Source organism: Macaca nemestrina, chromosome 20 (genome assembly GCF_043159975.1).
Source record: "Macaca nemestrina isolate mMacNem1 chromosome 20, mMacNem.hap1, whole genome shotgun sequence".
Lineage (NCBI taxonomy): Eukaryota > Metazoa > Chordata > Mammalia > Primates > Cercopithecidae > Macaca > Macaca nemestrina.
In genome coordinates, this window is record NC_092144.1 from 17,317,433 (window position 1) to 17,326,584 (window position 9,152).

The window sequence follows — 9,152 nt, forward strand, 5'->3', positions numbered from 1 at the left end:
GCACTTTGGGAGGCCGAGGTGGGCGGATCATGAGGTCAGGAGATCGAGACCATCCTGCTAACATGGTGAAACCCTGTCTCTACTAAAAATACAAATAATTAGCCAGGTGTGGTGGCACACACCTGTAGACCCAGCTACTCTGGAGGCTGAGGCAGGAGAATCTCTTGAACTCGGAAGGCAGACGTTGCTGAGATCTGGCCACTGCACTCCAGCCTGGGCGACAGAGCAAGACTCCGTCTCAAAAAAACGAGTAGTTTATATACCAAAAAAAGAAAAGAAAAAAAACCTGAGCCCAAAGCCTCGCCCTAAATGTCACCTCCGGTCCCCATTCCTGGCTTGCACCAGGCAGCAGCCAACACCACGGGGATGTGGCCTGGGCTTCCCGTCAGACTGCCTGCTGCAAAACCAGCTCTGGGAGGTGGGGGTGTCACCGTCCAGTATGTCGGGGTGGAACTTTCTGGGCTGACCATTTATGGGACAGGCTCCTAGAACGGGAGGCCCAGGATAGCTGGAGAGCCACAGAGCCCAGCAGCTGGACCAGGGTGACCATGAAGCCACTGGGGCTGGGACACCTGCACGAGACTGTTCGGGAACAAGGCCCTATTTCCCCACCTAAAAATGGAAGTGGGGCCGGGCACAATGGCTCACGCCTGTAATCCCAGCACTTTTGGGAGGCCGAGGCAGGTGGATCACTTGAGGTCAGGAGTTCGAGACCAGCCTGACCAACATGGTGAAACCCCGTGTCTACAAAAATACAAAAATTAGCCAGGCATGATGGTGGGGGACCTGTAATCCCAGCTACTCGGGAAGCTGAGGGAGGAGAATCATTTGAACTGGGAAACAGAGGTTGCAGTGAGCAGAGATTGCACCACTGCCCTCCAGCCTGGACCACAGAGTGAGACTCTGTCTCCAAAAATAAAAACAGACAAAGAAACAGAGAAACAAAGAGAGACAGAGGCAGTGAGAGATAGAGACACAGAAAGATAGACAGGGAGAGACAGAGACAGGTGAAACAGAGACAGAGAGAGATGAGACAGAGACACAGAGAGACAGAGACACAGAGAAAAAGGGAAAGAGAGAAAGGGAGACACAGAGAAACAGGGAAAGAGAGAAAGGGAGACAGAGATAGAAAGAGACAAAAGTGAGAGAGAGAGATGAGACAAAGAGACAGAGAGAGAGACAGGGAGACAGATGAGAAATGAGATAGACAAAGATAGAAAGATGACACAAATATTTTGGGAAGCTGAGGGGGAAGGATTGCTGGAGGCCAGGAATTAGAGATCAGCCTGGGCAACATAATGAGACCCTTATCTCTACAAAAAGAAAAAGAAAAAAAAAAAGATGGCATAGAAAGAGACAAGGAGAGAGACAGAGAGACAAGAGACAAAGAGAGAGAGAGAGAGGCACAGGGAGAGAGACAAAAAGAGGCAAAACAAGCCAGGCATGGTAGCTCATTCCTATAATCCCAGCACTTTGGGAGGCCGAGGAGGTTGGATCACCTGAGGCCAGGGGTTCAAGATTAGCCTGACCAACGTGGTAAAACACCATCTCTACTAAAAATACAAAAATTAGCATAGTGCAGTGGTGCACGCCTGTAATCTCAGCTACTTGGGAGGCTGATGCAGGAGAATCACTTTAACCTGGGAGGCGGAGGTTGCAGTGAGCCGAGATCGCGCATGGCACTCCAGCCTGGGCAATAGAGACTCTGTCAAAAAAAAAAAAAAAAAAGGCAAGACAGAGAAATAGAGACAGACAGAGAAAGACAGGAAGATGAGACATGAGAGATAAGGAGAGACAGGGAGGGAGGAAGGAAATAAGAAGCTGCGGGTGGGGCCGGGGCACAGTGTCTCATGTTTGTAATCCCAGCACTTTGGGAGGCAGAGATGGGAGGACTGCTTGAGGCCAGGAATTTGAGACCAGCCTGAGCAGCAGAGTGAGTGCTCTTTCTACAAAAAATTCAAAAATTAGCTGGGCTTGGTGGCACACACCTGCAGTCTCAGCTACTTGGGAGGCTGAGGTGGGGGGATTGCTTGAGCTCAGGAGGCTGCAGTGAACTATGATCACACCGCTGCACTCCAGCCTGGGTGACAGACAGAGACAGAATCTCAAAATAAAACAAAATGAAAATTAGCCAGGAATGGTGGTGGGCACCTGTAATCACAGCAACTTGGGAGGCTGAGGCAGGAGAATCGCTTGAACCCGGGAGGTAGAGGTTGCAGTGAGCCGAGATTGCACCATTGCACTTCAGCCCGGGAAAGGAGAGCAAAACTCCGTCTCAAAATAATAATAAAATAAAATAAAGATCACTGCTGTTCAGTTGGTTAAGGAAAAAAAAAAAAAAGAGGTTAGGGGTACAGGACCAGCCACTGGGAGAAGAGGGCCCTCCTCCCCAGCCAGAGGAGCCCCTGGCTGGAGCTCCTGATCCCAGCACATAAGGTTTAATATTATTAAAGGTGATGATATCTTGGAGGGTTGGGCACCTCCTTCACCTAGCTCCCTCTCACCTCTCATAGGCCCCCCGGGGGGTTAACTACCCCATTGCACCGATGGGGAAACTGAGGCTCAGAGAAGCCCTGGCTGCACAACTAGTTGGAGGCAGAGCCAGGACTCGGCTGGACCCTTGAGACGTTTGTCGACTGTGTGATCCCTGGCCCCTTCAGTCTCCAACCCGGAGGAGAAACCCGCCCCTCTCTCCCTCCCCCACCCCCGGCCCGCCTGGCGGGTGTTTTTTTCCCCCTCCTCCTGGGTATTTTGGTTTCGGCAGGAACCGCACGGGGGAGCAGACCGTTCCTGCTGGCAGGGTCAGGCCAGGGCGGGGACCGGAGCCAGGAGCAGCTCCAGGCCAGGGAAGGTGGGGAGGACTCGGGGAGGGAGCCCGGCCGTGGCCCCGACCACTGGGACCAGGCACGTCGCGTCCCCATCTCAATCTTCTGGTGCCTCAGTTTCCCCACCTGGAAAGCAGGGCCCTGCGTGATCGCGGCACGGCCCGTGGAGACGCGTAGCGCATGGTGCCGGGCGGGGTGTCTCCGTCTCCGCCAAGGTTCCGTCCGCTCAGTTATTAAACATTGATGGAGGCTTCCGATTCGGGGACGGAGCCACAGGCCACTGCCCCAAACTGGGGCGGGAGGTGGGGAGAGGAGGAGGGGAGGAGGGGGGAGGGACAGGCCAGAGGTGGGGGCTGGGGGCGGGGAGGATGGGAGAGGTGCCCGCAAGAGGGGTTTATCAAGATCAGGAGGATACTCAAGTAGCGCACCCAAAGCACAAGCCAGCAAAGGAAAATAGATCAACCCGACTCCATGCAATGTAAGACTTTTCTTCTGCAAAGGCCATTATTAAGAGAGGCCGGACACAGTGGCTCACACCTGTAATCCCAGTACTTTGGAAGGCTGAAGCAGGCAGATCACTCAAGGTCAGGAGTTCAAGACCAGCCTGGCCAACATGGTGAAACCTCGTTTCTACTAAAAATACAAAAATTCGCCAGGCATGGTGGCTAACACCTGTAATCCCAGCTACCCAGAGGCTGAGGCAGGAGAATCTCTTGAATCTGGGAGGCGGAGATTGTGGTGAGCCAAGATAGCGCCACTGCACTCCAGCCTTGGCAACAGAGCAAGACATCATCAAAAAAGAAGGAGGAGGAGGAGGAAAAGGAGAAGGAGGAGAAGGAGAACGATAAGAAAAAGGTGGCCAGGCTCAGTAGCTCACACCTGTAATCCCAACACTTTGGGAGGCTGAGGTGGGCGGGTTACTTGAGCTCAGGAGTTCCAGAACAGCCTGGCCAACATAGTGAAACTCCGTCTCTACTAAACATACAAAAATTAGCCAGGCTTGGTGGCAAGAGTTTGTAATCCCAGGCCGGGCGCGGTGGCTCAAGCCTGTAATCCCAGCACTTTGGGAGGCCGAGACGGGCGGATCACGAGGTCAGGAGATCGAGACCATCCTGGCTAACACGGTGAAACCCCGTCTCTACTAAAAAATACAAAAAACTAGCCGGGCGAGGTGGCGGGCGCCTGTAGTCCCAGCTACTCGGGAGGCTGAGGCAGGAGAATGGCGGGAACCCGGGAGGCGGAGCTTGCAGTGAGCTGAGATCCAGCCACAGCACTCCAGCCTGGGCGACAGAGCGAGACTCTGTCTCAAAAAAAAAAAAAAAAAAAAAAAGAGTTTGTAATCCCAGCTACTTGGGAAGCTGAGGCACGAGGATGATCACTTGAACCCGGGAGGCAGAGGTTGCAGTGATCCGAGATCACGCCACTGCACTGCAGCCTAAGTGACAGAGCGAGATCCTGTCTCAAAAAGAAAAAATAAAAAGGAAAATAGCAAGTGTTGATGAGGATGTGGAGAAATTTGAACCCTCATGCCTTGCTGGAGGGAATGTGAAATGGTACAGCTGACGTGTGGAAAAGGTTGGCAGATCCTCCAGAAGTTAAACACAGAGTTACCATGTGACCCTGTGATTCTACTCCTAGATATATACGGAGAAAACTGAAAACAGGTGTTTATGCCAAAATTTGTACACAAACGCTCAGAGCTCCACTATCCACAATAGCCAGAAAATGGAAACCACCCAAATGTCCATCGATGGCGGAGTGGATAAATGAATAGTGACACATCCACACAATGGAATGCTATTCAGCCATCAAAAAGAATGAAACCCTGACACACACTATAACGAGGATGGGTTTCAAAAACATCTGAGTTTCTTTCACAAAAGAACAGACAAAAAGGCCACATACTGTATGATTTCATTGATATGAAATGCCCAGAACAGGCAAATCCATAGAGACAGGAAGCAGATTAGTGGCTGCCAGGGGCTAGGGGAGGGGAATGGGGAGTGGCTACTATGGAACAAGGTTTTCTTTTTGGGGAGATGAAAATGTTCTAGAACCTGTGATTGTACAAAAACCACTGAATTGTACTTTTTTTTTTTGAGACAGGGTCTCACTCTGTCACCCAGGCTGGAGTGCAGTGGTACAATTATGGTTCACCGCAGCCTTAACCTCTTGGGCTCAAGTGATCCTCCTGCCTTGGCTTCTCAAAATGCTGGAATTGCAAGCGTGTCAACTGTACACTTTAAGTTGGGGAATTGTATGGTGTGTGAATGTATCTTTAAAAAGGAGGAATGGCTGGGCGCGGTGACTCACAACTGCAATCCCAGCACTTTGGGAGGCCGAGGTGGGCAGATTGCCTGAGGTCAGGAGTTTGAGACCAGCCTGGCCAACATGGTGAAACTCTGTCCCTAGCAAAAATACAAAAATTAGCCATACATGCATGGTGGTGGGTGCCTGTAGTCCCAGCTACTCAGGAGGCTGAGGCAGAAGAATTGCTTGAACCCAGGAGGTGGGGTTGCAGTGAGCCGAGATGGCGCCACTGCACTCCAGCCTCCTGGGCGACAGCGTGAGATTCCATCTAAAAAAAAAAAAAGAAGGGAGTAAGTCTGGGCTCAGTGGCTCGTGCCTGTAATCTCAGCACTTTGGGAGGCTGAGACAGGAGGATCGCTTGAGCCCAGGAGTTCAAGACCAGTCTGGACAACATAGCAAGACTGTCTCTACTTTAAATTTTTTTTTTTTTTTAAAGAAAGAAATGAGTTAAAAAGAGAGAGAGAAATGGGCAGAGGGCAGATTTGGAAGAAGGGGCTTCTTGGCCGGGCGCGGTGGCTCAAGCCTGTAATCCCAGCACTTTGGGAGGCCGAGACGGGTGGATCACAAGGTCAGGAGATCGAGACTATCCTGGCTAACACGGTGAAAACCCGTCTCTACTATAAAAATACAAAAAAAAGGCCGGGCGCGGTGGCTCAAGCCTGTAATCCCAGCACTTTGGGAGGCCGAGGCGGGTGGATCACGAGGTCAGGAGATCGAGACTATCCTGGCTAACATGGTGAAACCCCGTCTCTACTAAAAATACAAAAAACTAGCCGGGCGTGGTGGCGGGCGCCTGTAGTCTCAGCTACTTGGGAGGCTGAGGCGGGAGAATGGCGTGAACCCGGGAGGCGGAGCTTGCAGTGAGCCGAGATCACGCCACTGCACTCCAGCCTGGGAGACACAGCGAGACTCCATCTCAAAAAAAAAAAAAAAGAAGGGGCTTCCTGGGCAGAAGGCTTGGCATCTGGGCACAGATAATAAAGTATCAGGGGCCAGGCCAGGAGCTACCCTGAGTCCAGGGGTCATCTCCTGCAGCCCATGGTCCCCAGAAACCTCTGAAACCTCAGTCCCATCCTGGCTCAAGGGCAGAGGCAGAGACAACATCTGTTTCTGACCACACCCAGAGGCTACTGGAGAGATCGAGAAGGAAGGTACCTGGGGAGGTAAACTGAGGCAGCCTATCTCCCTGATGGAGACAGGCTTCCCACCTATAGGTGGGAGCCGTGGAGAAGGGAAAAGATGGATCAGGAAAGACAGAGACAGAGGAAGGGAGGTGGGAAGAGGGGCAGAGGCTCTGGAGAGGCTGCCTGACCACATCCATTTTATGGACCGGAAAACTGAGGCTCACAAGATGAATCACTTACTTCCAGCTGAACCGCAGCCAGAATAAACTCTGAACATCTCACCAGTCAGGCCCTGACTCTCCAGCTCCAGGACCCCACAACCTAAGAAGAAAACCCTAGCCCACGGGTGCAGTGGCTCATGCCTGTAATCCCAGCACGTTGAGAGGCCAAGACAGGAGGATCACTTGAGCCTAGGAGTAAGAGACCAGCCTGGGAAATATGGTGAAACTCTATCTCTACAAATAATCAAATAAACTAAGCTGAGTGTGGTGGCACATGCCTGTGGTTCTAGCTACACAGGAGGCTAAGGAAGGAGAAACAGTTGATCCCGAGAGGTCGAGGCAGCAGTGCGCTGTGGTCACGCCACTGCACTCCAGCCTGGGTGAGAGAACGAGACCCCATCTCAAAAGAAAAAAAAACAACTCTGGCCCATACGCTCCCAGCCTCACATGGGCAACAACCTCTTCCCCCATCCCCCATCCATTCCCCACTAGCCACCTCAGGGCCTTTGCATTCCCTCTTCTGGCCCCTCTTTACCACCTTAGTCCAGCATTGCCTCCTCCAGGAAGCCTTCCCTCACTCCCTACTCCTCACATCCCCACTCGTCACTCTTACGGTTTCTCATAACTCTCTGTGTGATCATTAGATTAGTGTCCGCCTTCCCACCCAGGTAAGAGTCCCTCATGATCAAGAAGATCCTGACTTGCGCAAGATGGGGCCTGTTATACAGTAGGCACTCGATGCTGACTTTTTTTTTTTTTGAGACAGGGTCTCACTTTGTCACCGGGCTGGAGTCCAGTGGCATCATCTCAGCTCACTGCAACCTTGACCTCCCCAGGCTCAGGTGATTCTCCCACCTCAGCCCTCAGCCTCCCAAGTAGCTGAGACTACAGGCGTGTGCCACCAAACCTGGCTAATTTTTGTATTTTCAGTAGAGACGGGGTTTCACCAGGTTGGCCAGGCTGGCCTCGAACTCCTGAGCTTAAGCGATCAGCCCGCCTTGGCCTCCCAAAGTGCTGGGATTACAGGGATGAGCCACCGCGCCCGACCCTGATTTCTTAAATGAATGAATGAAACTGAGCTGTGAAATGGGGGCTAACATCGTCCTGACCCCCGGAGCTGCTGGGAGAAGCTGAGGCATGGCTGCTCTGAGGAGCCCTGGAGTAATAGTTGTATAGCAGCCCTTGCTCAATATTTACCAGGCCAGGGCCCTGCTAAGCAAACTTGCTGAACCCATTGAGAAAAAGACTCCAAACTCCTTCGTATTTTTTTTTTTTTTTTGTATTTTTTAGTAGAGACGGGGTTTCACCGTGTTAGTCAGGATGGTCTCGATCTCCTGACCTCGTGATCCGCCCGTCTAGGCCTCCCAAAGTGCTGGGATTACAGGCTTGAGCCACCGCGCCCGGCCACCCCTTCGTATTTTATAGATGGGCAAGCAGAGGCCCAGAAAGAACCTCCAGTTGATCATTTTCTAGGGGCAGAAGAAGGACTCAAAGTGGCTTCATCAAAACAGGGAACTGAGGCCGGGTGCAGTGGCTCATGCCTGTAATCCCAGCACTTTGGGAGGCCAAGGCAGGTGGATCATTTGAGCTCAGCAGTTTGAGACCAGCCTGGGCAACATGGCAAAACCCCGTCTCCACAAAAAATACAAAAAAATTAGCTGGGCGGGGTGGCTCGAGCCTGAGGTTGAGGCTGGAGGATCACTCGATCCCAGGAGGTGGAGGTTGCAGTGAGCCAAGATGGCGCTACTGCATTCCAGCCTGGGCAACAGAGTGAGACCCTGTCTCAAAAAATAAATAATAAATAAAAAATAAAAATAAAATATCTATTTATTTATTTATTTATTTATTTTATTTTTTTATTTTTATTATTTTTTTTTTTTGAGACGGAGTCTCGCTCTGCCACCCAGGCTGGAGTACAGTGGCCGGATCTCAGCTCACTGCAAGCTCCGCCTCCCGGGTTCACGCCATTCTCCTGCCTCAGCCTCCCGAGTAGCTGGGACTACAGGTGCCTGCCACCGCGCCCGGCTAATTTTTTGTATTTTTAGTAGAGACGGGGTTTCACCGTGATAGCCAGGATGGTCTCGATCTCCTGACCTCGTGATCCGCCCGTCTCAGCCTCCCAAAGTGCTGGGATTACAGGCTTGAGCCACCGCGCCCGGCTATTTATTTATTTTTGAGACCGAGTCTCACTCTGTCGCCCAGGCTGGAGTGCTGTGGCACAATCTCGGCTCACTGCAACCACCACCTTCCAGATTCAAGCGATTCTCCCGCTTCAGCCTCCCAAGTAGCTGGGATTATAGGCGCTTGCCACCATACCCGGCTAATTTTTGTATTTTTAGTAGAGACAGGGTTTCGCCATGTTGGCCAGGCTGGTCTCAAACTCCTGACCTCAGGTGATCCACCTGCCTCGGCCTCCCAAAGTGCTGGGATTACAGGCATGAGCCACTGCGCCCAGTCTAAAATATTTATTTATTTATTTATATTTATATATTTTTTTGATACAGAGTCTCGCTCTGTCACCTACGCTGGAGTGCAGTGGCACCATCTCGGCTCACTGCAAGCTCTGCCTCCCGGGTTCACACCATTCTCCTGCCTCAGCCTCCCGAGTAGCTGGTACTACAGGTGCCCACCACCACGCCTGGCTAATATTTGCATTTTTAGTAGAGACGGGG